General features: G+C 39.0%; 1 protein-coding gene and 1 non-coding gene across 2 annotated transcripts in view; both read left to right on the plus strand.

Annotated features, from left to right (window-relative positions):
* The first annotated feature begins 2,378 nt into the window (after positions 1-2,378).
* trnap-ugg (transfer RNA proline (anticodon UGG)) lies at positions 2,379-2,450 on the plus strand. The gene has a single exon. It is a non-coding gene; the product is annotated as a tRNA-Pro (tRNA).
* A 185-nt stretch (positions 2,451-2,635) lies between these two features.
* slc39a14 (solute carrier family 39 member 14) overlaps positions 2,636-13,012 on the plus strand; it is a 29,225-nt gene continuing 18,848 nt past the window's right edge. The window contains exon 1 of the mRNA XM_061816460.1: positions 2,636-2,851. The gene's annotated coding sequence lies outside the window, so the exon portion shown is untranslated. The remainder of the gene's footprint in view (positions 2,852-13,012) is intronic.

The raw sequence follows: 13,012 nt of genomic DNA on the forward strand, positions 1-13,012 counted from the left end.
TGTTTGTGTGTAAAATGACTTGGTGATGGCAAGGAAGATTAAGAAGACAAAAGCAGAGCCGAGAATCATGCGGTGGAACCTGATGAAGTGTTGTGCGGCTTTTCAAGAAGAGGTGAGACTGGCTCTTGGCTCTGACAGTAGAGTACTTGGTGTATCTTCTGGGAGGAAAAGGGAGAAGGACACTGAGTGGTGGAACATCAAAGTGCAGGAAATCATACAAGGAAAGATTATTTTCGGAGAAGTGGGAAACTGAGGAGAAAAGGAATACATTGAGATATGATGCAGGATGAAGGTAGCGGTAGAAAAGGTGGTCATATGACAACATCTATGCTAGATTGGACACAAAAGGAGAAAAAGATCTATAAAGGTTGGCCAAACGGAGGTGACAGAGGTGGGAAGGATGTGCAACAGGTTAGTGTGGTTAAGGATAGAGATGGAAATTGAGCGGTGCTAGTTGTGTGCTGGATAGATGAAAAGAATACTTTGAGAAGTTGACAAATGAGGAAAATGGGAGAGAAGGAAGAGTATAAAAAGCAAGTGTGGTGGACCAGGAAATAATAAAGATTAGTAAGGGGGAAGTTAGAAAGGCCTTACTGATAGTTTTGTGGTTCACTTGCCCGACTCTGAGGCAGGCAGTGTCAGTTCAGTTCCCACTCAGTGACGGTGTGAATGTGAGTGTATGTTTGTCCATGTCTATATGTCCCCTGCGACTGACTGGCGACCATTCCTGCGTATCGTCTGCCAAAGTAAACGGGGATACGCCGCAGCGCCCTGCGACCCTAACCAGGATAAGCGGTGTTGAAAATGGATGGATGGAAGAAGTTAGAAAGGCAGAAAAGAAGATGATAAATGGAATGGCAGCTGGTCCTGATTGACACACCTTTGGAGGTAAGGAAACATCTAGGAGAGGTGGCTGTAGAATTTTTGACCAGCTTGTTCAACAGATTTCTAGCGGGTGATAAGATATCTGAGGAAGAGAGAAAAAGTGTGCTAGTGGCCATTTTAAGAACAAGGGTGATGTGAAGAGCTGTGGAACTACAGAGGAATGAAGTTGATGATCCACACAATGAAAGTGATGGGAAAATGTAGTGCAGGCTTCATCCAACCACAAAACGCTCGTTTTTTAATGGGCATACATTTTTCGGGGATTTTCGTTATTCATACTCTGGCCCGGTCCCCTATCCACTGAAATGTAAATGGATGCATTACCAAAAAAAAAGAAAAAGAAAAAAATGGCTACACCGCTGGAATCTGGGAATGCCTAAAATGTCGGCACTTCAGCCCACAGGAATTTCACATGGAACTTGAGAAACATTCAAGAAGCTGCCTTGTTTTGCCTTAGAAAAACGAACTGTAATTCTCTGTGGAATGAAAGCAGCAGCTCAGCCAGAGCACCTGACTGCAAATCACACTTTCTCTATCCCAATATGTCTTATTCAAGTAACTCGTAACATGATGTCGCCCTTAATGTTTACAATTCCTGGGAGAATGCTACTTTGGTATCACCGTGGGTATAGTGGTTCACATGCCTGACTTTGGTGTGGGCAGCGTGGGATCGATTCCCGCTTAGTGATGGTGTCGATATCTGCCCTGTAACTGACTGGCGACCAGTTCAGGGTCTTGTGCGCCTTTCGCCCCAAGCTGTTGTAAATGTAGCTTTACCTGCGAGGGAAAGAGCGAAACCTCTTGTGCTTGTTAGAAAACCATGAACCTTCAGGCATCCGATGCCTCAGAGTAGAGCCGCTACTCCTCCACATTGAGAGGAGCCAGAAGAGGTGGGTCAGGCATTTGTTTAGGATGGCACCTGGACACCTCTCTGGTAAGGTGATTTGGGCATGTCCCCGGGGAGGAGACCCCGGGGACGGCCCAGTACACGCTGAAGAGACTGTGTATCTCGACTTGCTTGGGAATGCCTTGGGATCCCCTCAGAAAAGCTGGAGGAAGTAAGTGACCCATGACCTGACCTTGAATAAGCGGGGAAAAAATGGATGGACTCGCAAAGTGAATAAGTGGAAAAAAAATGGATGGGGTCGCAAAGTGTTCTATAAATGCCGTGTTCCTGTTCGTGTTAGTTGTCCCCTAATAGTGTTAATAGGCTTTTTGTTGATTTCCCAATTTCTCCTCATCGTTATTCACAATTATTTTGTACCAGTCCTGTCGTGACTAATGACCACTCTTCTCACTTACAATTGTGTGACCAGTGCCTGGTGTTGCACTTTGCAGTAAAAGGTCTTCTTAAACACAGCTACATTCCCACCTTCTCATCAAGATATTTACCGTTGAGAGCCTGAAACCAAGGAATGTGAAGGAAAACATTGGCTCCCGGGAATTAATCCATTATAAAATTAGTTGCTGATTCCATTGTGTTAACAGAGCGTGGCTCGTTGGTCTAGGGGTATGATTCTCGCTTTGGGTGCGAGAGGTCCCGGGTTCAAATCCCGGACGAGCCCAACTTTTGTTTGGACCGCGGTCTTTGGAGTACAATCGCAAAAACTCAATTTATGAGTGATTCTAAAATACGTCCACATATAAGCTACACTTGTGAAGTTACTTTTTCTTTAACTGGTGACGGATGTTGTGCAGTACCATTTTTAATCACGCGTGGCGTGCGTGTGACGTCAAGACGGAACATGACTCCCGTGTTGTCCGCCAAGCGTCTCTGGGTTTTGTTTCAATGGGAAGAACAAGTGACAAAATGAAACGGCGGACTCATTTAATCACTGCTATTTAATGACCCAGAGCCACCCATTCGTCTAATAGCCGAATGTGATATCGCTGCGTGTCAGAGAGACGGGTGCCGTGGACTGGAGCTGAAGTCAAGGCTGCTTTTGTGGCAGCATCCGTGATTAAGGTAGGGAAGCTAATGAAGGACTGGGAGCTAACGTACACTACCTGCTCGCTAACCTCGCTACAGAACGCCACCGAGAGGGACAAATGTCTTAAAACAACGCGTCTGAAAACAGCAATTCATTAGTCTTGATTGCCGCTCACGCATGACGACTTTTTTTTAAAAATACGCTCTGTTTGGTCCATGATTGACATTTGAACTGAGTGAAGTCATGACTTGGACTCTAGATCAGTTCATGCCCGATCTTGCCGATCTATTCGTCAAACTACGATACAGGGATTAAAAAGAAAGCTATCAGCTATTGTCATTAAATCCATTATCTAGTAAATTGTAAATTTTCGCTTCTATTCATGGTACTGTACTTTGCCAAACCAACTTCTTTCTTTCTTTTCTTTGGGAAGTCATATTTTTCCTGTGGTGCCCCAGTGAACGTGAAATATGAATTAAAATTGTCTACACTTTCCCGAGTTCCAGACATTTTTCTGATGAGAGGCCTGCAATTAAATCATTGAGATCTCTCTAGTTTATGTGCGTCACTAGCAAGACCTCTACCTACCTCTCTGCACGTGTGGTCTCACAAGTGGGTGTTCTCGTAGGCAACCAATATGAGGAAATGGGGCGGTATTAGCCAAATACTGTATGGAAAAACACCCAAAACTCACTCTATTGATGTCTAAACAGACAAAAAAAAAAGTTTTAAATGATCCAATAATATAGCTATGGAATTTACACATATAAAAACAATACAGATCACAGTTATATTTATATTTTAGTCATTTTGTTGTGGTGTTCAAATATGTAGCGATTAGAATATATAGATATATAACATAAAAATATCTGAAATTATAAATTAAATTAATGCAACAAATTCTATAATATAAATCCTTGGGGTGACGGTTAACAGAATAGTATATTTTAGTTTTTTAAATTATCTACAATACATAATTCTAAGGCAGCAGCTGTAGGATTCAAATCCCGGCCCTGCCTGTGTAGTGAAATGAGTATTTCTTTAATTTTTTTTTCATCTTTTCTGTGAAGCTTAATTATTGCAAAGTACCTTTTTTTCCCCCTGATCTTTATTTTCTGTTATGCCAAAGAAGTGGAAAGGAATGTTTCTCTTTGATTGGCGAATCGGATGTCGATTGGTGTGACTGAGTACTCGATGATCGATTGGTGCTCTCTCAGACCTTGACAGAGAGCGCGCAAGCGTCCTTTCCTCAGTGTACATTGTTTTCGGAAGAGAAAGGCATCGCGTTGTGAATTAATTTCTCTTCACTTTGCTCCTCCTGCAGAGGAGCGCCACACCTGTGTGGAGTTTGCATGTTCTCCCTGTGCCTGTGTGGGTTTTCTCCACGCACTGTGGTTTCCTCCCACATTTCAAAAACATGCATAAATTGAAGACTCTAAATTGCCCTGAGGTCTGTCTCTATTTGCCCTGCAATTGGCTGGCAAGCAGTGCAGGGTGTATGCTGCCTCCTGCCTATTGACACTTGGGATAGGCTCCAGCTCTCCCGCGACCCTCGTGAGGATAAGCGTCTTAGAAAATGGATGGATGGATATAATTCAATTGAGATAAACAAATACAAAAAAGGCATGTTAATTTACCAATTATAGGTAAAAAAAAGAGCTCAGTGCAACATAAACAAGTCTTTGTCATGTAGGTGCTTGGTGGGCCAAAAACCATTGTTGTCTCAAAAAACATTTTTTTTTAAATATCTTTTTGTGTTTTCAGGCCCCAAATATACAGTCAGTTACAGAAACAGCTCAAATAACCTGGTTTTATTGTTTTACTAAAATCTTAAATGGTCCCTAAAGTCTGCATTCAACCTTTTTACCTGTGGTCATCTGGGGTGATGGTGGTGTCTGAAAGCATCTCATTTACCTGTGGGTAGTCCTTTGTCGGGATGACAATGTGTTTGTTGATGCCGTGTGTTGGCTAATGATAGTCCGTCTAATGACGACTGCAGAGCAACCCAGTAATCAAGGGGGTGTCACACAATCACCTGATAGGTCGCCAATATAAAAATAAAAGACAACACTTCTGTGTGAGTGGAGGCAACATATTAGGTTTTCTCAGAACTTGTTAGACAGTAAATATTGCGAGCTTAAAAACACTTTCTTGGCTGCATCACATTGAACAACACGCAACCAGAGCCACTCTGCACCAAAACCCAAGGTAGGGTTGTCTGCGGTCACTCTCTCCCAAATATTATTCTTGTCCGAAGGTAATGGTGATAAAAGAAGCAGTCCTCCCTAAGATTGACTTCCAACTTAATTTTTATCCCCATAATGCTGCTTGATTAAAAAGAGAGATTTTTCAAAAAAATATATAATTTAATGTAGTAGTATTGAGCTTTATTTTTTCAACAAAAAGTTGCTATTGTTCACTGCAACTTTTTGTTTGAGAAACAAAAATCTCTTTTGTCTATGAAAGACTTTATTTTCACAAGTTTGCACTCTAATTTGTGTAGTATTGTAACATTTGAAATATGTTTTATTATCTGCTAGAATGGATGCATTCCATGCTCTGACATGCATCAATGTAATCGGCTACCAAGATATTGTGCACTGACAAAGATTCTGCATTGTATGGAACACAAAATGCGATCAACATTCATTGATTTTTGTAGCTAATTAATAGTATTGTAATTAATTGTGATTAATGCGTTAGAGTCCCACCTTAAAAAAATAGGAATGAAAAGTTTTTTCCTCCTAAGACTGACTTTCTCATTTTTTCCGATTTACAAAAAAAAAGTGACTTTTAAATGGAAAATTCAGACAATTTTTTTTTTTGCCTAAATAAAATAGAATTATTTTGAAAAATTCCCATAGATTTGCCAGATTTATCTAGAAAATGTTTCCTCTAAAAATAATTCATAATTTTTAGCTTAATAAATTTGATACATTTATTATTTGTTTTTTGGAAGGGTTCGGCTTTAAATACTATTTTACTGAAAAAATACGACTTCATTCTGGTAACGGACTTTATTTGTTCAAGAAAAAAGTTAGACTAGAAAAATGCGACTATCAGTGAAAAGTGACTTTATTTTGAAAGACTACAACTAAATTGCTGTACAGTAGTAGTATGACCATCTGAAAACGTATAAAACTTTTTACTTCATAAATTAGTTAAAAAAACAAGAAAATAAATTTTATTTAAACAAAAAAAAGGGTGCGATTGGGGATTTGTTTCAACTTTTTGCTTGAAAAGAAATCCAGTGTATCTCATTTTCCTAATGAAAGTCTGACTTTTCAAACAATTTAATTCCAGAACTACTGCAACCTTTATCTTGAAAAATATTTTTGAGAATTCTTAGCGCTTATTTTTTGTCTAAAAAATGCATAAATCTTGATTGAAGAAAAACATAACTTAGTGTAATTTAACCTTATTACTATGTCAGAATGTGATACAGTTCACCCAAAAACTAGAGAAAACGGTCCAGCAGATTATTTGGAGCAAATAATCAATTCCTCAGTTCAGACACGCGAGTATCCTAACGTTCTTAAAGTAGCTGCCATTAAGCCTCTTGTTAAAAAAAATAATGTTGGCAAGCTATAGACCCATCTCAGATCTGACTTTCATAGCCAAGATTGTTGAGTTATTTTTAATCAACTCAGCATTTCTTCAAATTAAATTTTCGAACTCATGACAGTACAGAATCAGCTCTGATCAAAGCGCTAAATAATATAAGGTTGAAAACTGACACTGGAAAGATGTCAATTCTGGTCTTGTTGGTATCTCAGTGTGGCTTTTGATAGGGTAGATTATAATATACTGCTGAGCAGGTTGGAAACTTGAGTAGAACTAAATGAAACAGTCCTTAAATGGGTCAGATCCTCTTTGGAGGAAACGAGTTATTTTGTAACCATTGGAAGTGTTCAATCGGATCGAATGGCAATGCCCTATAGGGTCCCTCAAGAGTCAGCTCGGATCACCTCTGTTCAACCTGTTTGATAGCCTTGGGTTTTCTCTCTCTCTCTCTCTCTCTCTCTCTCTCGCTATATATATATATATATATATATATATATATATATATATACACACACACACACACACAGTCATACCGTAGTTTCTCGAGTATAATGCGTCCTGAAGTATAATGCGCACCCCCAAAGTTGAAAAAAAAATCAGGGAAAACCCTTCTACCAATGTACAATGCGCACCACCAATTTGCTGCTACCCAATATGCTTAAAATATTCAAATTATCTGTATATTTTATTAGGTTTGTACTTGTATTGTTTTTAAAAAAAAAAGTCATTAATAATAATCATTTTGCACGTGCTGATGTAGTCGTAATATAATCTCGGGACAGGCCACAGGATACGCTTGTCCTGGTCCCTGTAATTGTCAGAACAGAATCCTTCAACCTACTAAAGTAAATGCTCAATGATGGCATAACATTTTCTTAATACTGTTAAAACACGGTGGTGCGACTGGTTAGCCCGTCTGCCCCACATTTTTGAGGACTGGGGTTGAAATCCCGGCCTCGCATGTGTGGAGTTTGCATGGTCTCCCCATGCTTGTATGGGGTTTCCTCCAACGTCCCAAAGACATGCATTAATTGGAGACTATAAATTGCCCCTAGGTGTGATGTCAGTGTGATGATTGTCTGCGATTGTTGTCTGTCTCTATGTGCCCTACAATAGCCTGGCAACCAGTTTGGGGTGTACCCCAGCTCCCGATGACAGCTGGGATAGGCTCCAGGACTTCTGCAAGGCTTGTGAGGATAAATGGCTTGGATAATGGATGTCCATGTGTGTATGTATATATATATATATAAAATGCTGCTTATTGGTAGTTTCGAGGCATTTGTATGTTTTTGTAACCTGACACTGTGAGAGGTATTTTTAGGCTTTGAGCTTTGTGGTGTGCTTTGTATCTTCTAAAAGGCGTGCAGTGGCTTACAGTAGGTCTGATATTTGAACATTGACTGCAGACTACCAGTCTATTATCAATGTCCTTGTTATCTGCTGCCCTGCTCCACACAGGTCTTGGACTCTTGAACGGTCGCAAGCAAGCGGGCATGCTGACATTCATGGCATATCATTGTTGATGAATCAGTAATTCAAAGGCAAACATCTGCTGTTTCCCTTCACTTCTCCATGTGCGATATCCAATATTTGTCTCTCTCTATGACTGATTGGGGACAGAGGTGGTATCCTTAAATAAAAGTACAGATATTTTTGCGGGAAAAAATATTGATTTAAGTCCTACACTAACACTAATGTCCCTACAGTAAACTTAAAAAAAGTACATTGTAATTTTCTCTTACTTTTTGAGTTGAGCATTTGACTTGTTTCCCATAACATTTTTGGAAAAGTGTTTCACTACGTAACAAAAGTAACACTGTCAATCTTGATGAAAAGTAGGACTTTACTAATATTGACTTTTTATGAGTATTATGATTTATTTCTTAAAAAAGTAAGACTTTTTATCACTGAATTAATTTTTCTTTTAGTTAGAAAATAACTGACTAAGGGAATTACTTTTTTAAATCTGTCTTTGTCGTAGTATGCTATCTTATGTTGTTCAAAGATTTTTGACTTTCTTGTCTTGAATTTTTTTTTTCTCGAGGTAATAAAAAGCTTATTGATTAAAAATTGCTAGGTTTTGTCAAGTAGTTTTGTCAATCATCAAAACTGATAAATCGATGTGGCGACCCCTGACAAGGAAAAACCAAACGTCACTTTTGCTCAATTTTCTCAGAAAATTACCAATTTGTTCTTGCAGTGCCTAATCCTTTTCAGTTATTTCAACTTTTCTTCTAAAATAAAACTTAAAATGCAAAATGTTACACCCAAGAATTACATATTTTTATTTTTTATTAGAAATATGACAACTTCATTTGTTGAAAATATTTTAAAAAATATCTCAGTAAAATACAGTTTAATTATAACTTAGTTATTTTCCTTTTATCCTTCCTAATTTATCTATGTTCCTTCCCAGGTAGGTGAAAGCTTTCCACTTACTTTGAAGAACCTGTAAAGTGAATTTAGACCTTTGTTCCTAAATATAGTATAGAGCCCCCTAAAAAGCTATTGGAATGGCAAGGTCAATTCGTTTTTTGTATACAGAAGCCATTTTGGATTCAGATCAAAAGATATGAGACAAAAGTTATGAATTTCAGCTTTTATTTCATGGTATTTCCATGTAGGTGTATCAACTCAGGACTAAGCACTTTTTTTTTTTAATCCGCCTGATTCGTGTTTTCAGTTGCTCAACTGTTGCCTATTAGATTAGTTGCTCAAACATTGGATAGTACAGTCCTTGTTTTTAGCTTTGGGGTTCACCTGTGAAAACTGCAATTTTTTGGAGGGGTGAGGGTAGGGGGGTTAAGAAAACATGAAGACTAATCAGCTGTCTATGGGAGAAAAGGAAACCATTTTGAAGCAGAGCGAAAAGGGACAATCAATTAGCAGTAGCACAAACATTGGGCAAAGTCAATACAAGAATTTGGAATATCCTAAAAGAGAAATTAATGTTATACTGAGCAACACACATTGAACAGGTTGCTCAAGGGTATCAACAGCAGTTGATAAGCTGTGAAGAAAAACCCATAGACAACAATCGGTGTGATCACTTCCAACCTCCAAAGGGGAGGGATAATAATAATAATAATGATGGTATCACAATCTACTATTTGAAGGAGACTTGGAGAGAAGAAATATATATGGCAAAAAGATATATCAGCAAAAAGAATCGAAAGGTCAGATTGGATTTTGTCAAGAAGTACAGAGAGAACGTCAAATGTTTAGGAACAAAGTTTTATGGACTGATGAGACCAAGATTAACCTCTACCAAAGTGATGGAAAGGGCAAATAGGGATAAAGAAAGGATCTGCTTACGATCCATCATACACTAGTTCATCTGTCAACCATGGTGAAGGTAATGTCATGGCTTGGGCTTGCATGGTTGCTTCTGGAATTGGCTCACCAGTCTTTATTGGAACTCGTGATTGTAGCAGCTAAATGAATTCTGAAGTCTTCAATTCGGTCTCCAAATTACAGAAAAATGCATCCAAACTAGTCGGGAGAGGTTTCATCATGCAACAAGTCAATGACCCAAACAGACTGTCAAAATATCAAAGGACTTTTTCGCTGAGGAAAAAGTGGAAGATCTTAAATTGGCCATGTCGATAACAGGACCTCTATCCAATAGGGCAGGGGTCGGGAACCTTGGTTCGCGAGCCATACCTGGCTCTTTTGGTGGTTGCATATGGCTCGCGGAGCCCTCATAACGACATACTGTACATGTGATTTCTGTCATGCAGAGAAGGTTTGTCCTAGTGGGGTTGCCGTAGTTAGGTGCGGGAGGCAACACAAATGACGTAGAGACAGTTTGGCCAAATGAGTTTCAGTAGTTTTTGCGTGGTAGTCGATGTCTGGAGGTGCAGGAGGGTGTAACGCTGATTGTGTTGGGACAACAAATTATGGAAAAAATGCTTTTGACAAAGGTCGCTCAAAGTAAAAAAAATATGAGTACCACCGAAGTTTTCAACAAGAATGACAGCCTTTGTGGAGATGGAGGATTCTGCTCTGTGTTTAAATTCACAGATGGGGAGTATGCCAAAGCATTTGTACTCGACGATGCAAATCAACCTTTTGCCAACTTCGCGTAAAGACAAGATAATCAAACGAATAAAAGACATGCCTTTTTCGGCAAGAACTGTTCACCATCTTTCCAGCATGATGGAAAGTCAAATTGAATTACGTTCACGATTAATGGATGGAAATCTCAATGGCTGCATGAAGCTTAATCTGATCATGTATGAAACAGACTATCAAGCCATTAGCAAAACCAGGAAGCACTTGAAGTCACATTAATGGTAATAAGTGCTTTTATCATCATTGGTTAGCAACATCACAATGTTATTTAAAATAATTCAGAGACTTTATTGTACTCTTAAAAACAAACAAGAACTGAAAAAGGTTGCAGTAAAGGCCTGGAAAAGCATTTCAAATGAAGAGAATGCAACTGGCTGATGAACTTAATGGGTTGCAGTTTTGATGCTGTTATTACAATTAAGCGTAATGAAACCAAATATTAAAAGTTATTCACGTTAAGTTCATTTAATATTGTCTGTTCCAATACTTTTACACCAGAGGAAGTAGAAACAACAGTCACGTTATGATAGTTTTGCACAATTTAAAAGTGAGTGGGTTCAAATAAAAGCTGGTCTGTCCTGAGTCGTTTAACACATCACATTTAAATTCCATTGAATAAGTGCTGGAATTCTCAGCTTTTGTATCGTATTCATCTTTTGACCTGAAACCCGTGTCTTCAATTTACAACAAAAACAAAGGACTTGACCTTGCCCTTCTGATACCTTTTGAAGGGAACTATGCGTTTAAAGATTTTTTCAGGGGAATCAATTGAAGGGTTGTCATTATCGTAGAAGGCATTACGCCCCTCACAGAAGTGTCTGTATCGAATCTTTTCAGAATGAATTAGCACAGACATATTCCAAGTATTCGAGCAACGGCTGCCGCCCCTAGAAAAAAAGTGTTTTTTTTACCAACATGCATTTCATTATTAGTTATAAGTACATCTATCTTTAAACTGAATAGGTCCTCAGTTTATGATATAAACTTTGAGACAACAAAATTAACCCTTGCTAAATTGCAATTAGCATCAGCGCATTAGTGGTTAAGTTTTTAGGTAAAAAAAAAACTAATGACATTCAGTCCAATGCATTTCCACTTGCTCAGCAGTGTGTCCGCCTGCAACAAATGTCCCTACAGTAAACATGGACAGTGGCCAAATGGTTTCGGGCACCGCAAACGTGCTTTTATTCAGACTTACTATCTTACCTTGAAGCAGGCATTTTTCCATCAACCAATTTTTGTGATCATTCTCCCCCCCTTCTCTCACCCCTCACAGCCTGAGCCCCTCATGTGACCATTGATTCAATGCTCTTAGAATTAAATGACATTGACGATTGAGAATATTCAGTCTCTGTTGATGATGATTGCTGAAAATGTGCAATGACTGGGAACTATATAGCACTCGGACGATAGAAGATAAAGCTTTAAAGTTTTTCAACATTTCAGTTTTCCAGATTGTTTTCGGATGGGTGTGGTTTAAATGGTTCCACATGACACATTTTGGGTTCAGGCATGAGTTGCCCCTCCTCGACAAGAACTTGAGCGCCTTTGTCCATATCAATGGCTATCCAGTGCAGTAGTGACATGCAGTGGGCTAGCGAACCATGCTTACTCCCTGAAAATCCTTCTCCTTGGATATTCTGCTCTTGGCTTCCAGTGGCTGGAATATGTCTCATTGGTTCATCACAGAGTTTTTCTATTCTGCGAGAATGAGGTGCACTAAAAAGACCTGGCTTATTTGAAGCCCTGGTCGACATGCTGGCTGCATGTTGTGCTTTAAAAAAAAAAAAAAAACATTATTTTTGGCTTACTCGTCTGCCTACTCTTGGTGATGCGCCCACACGCATGGCTGACGAGGTGTACTCAAGCAACCACACTTACCGGAAGCCCCAGTTCACCTGCTCCAACCGATACTGCTATTTCTTCATCAGATGAGGACAAGTCCGAAAAATCAGCGCTGGCCGTAATTGTGTCACAATGTAAGCAGTGCCCTTAAAAATTTGTAATTGCCGATTAAAAAATCTTCTCAAAACACCACCAAATGATATCGGAATAACCTCAAATTTTCAAGGTACATTACATATGACATGACCTATCTGATACATTGTTAATTCAACGACCAGACTTCCCCTTTTAGTCAGACAGTTTAACACTATATCTCCACAACTGAGTGCTACATTTTTTGTGCATTTTTTTCTTTACATTTTACACTTTACATTTTTTTTGCACGTTTTTTTTTTTCCAACGTATACAGTGAATCACGACATATTTGTAGTTTGTCACGCCCAGATTCACCCAGTCACAAGTTTCTGTTTGAGTTTTTTTTTTTCCCCAATGAAATTATAGTTACTATTTGAAGATTTTCACTATTCACGGTCAGGTCTCTTGTGATTAGGTACACATTCACCATTAGTTCATCCCAATGCTCTACTTACTCCCTTCTCAGCTGCTACCAGGGATTTTCTTATCCAGGATGTCAAAGTTTCCAGCAGTTTCTACTTCAATGGGAAGAATTATGGATGTTTTAGAAGGGACAGTAGAGAATGTTGTGTGGATGA

Source organism: Syngnathoides biaculeatus, chromosome 4 (genome assembly GCF_019802595.1).
Source record: "Syngnathoides biaculeatus isolate LvHL_M chromosome 4, ASM1980259v1, whole genome shotgun sequence".
NCBI classification, from domain to species: domain Eukaryota; kingdom Metazoa; phylum Chordata; class Actinopteri; order Syngnathiformes; family Syngnathidae; genus Syngnathoides; species Syngnathoides biaculeatus.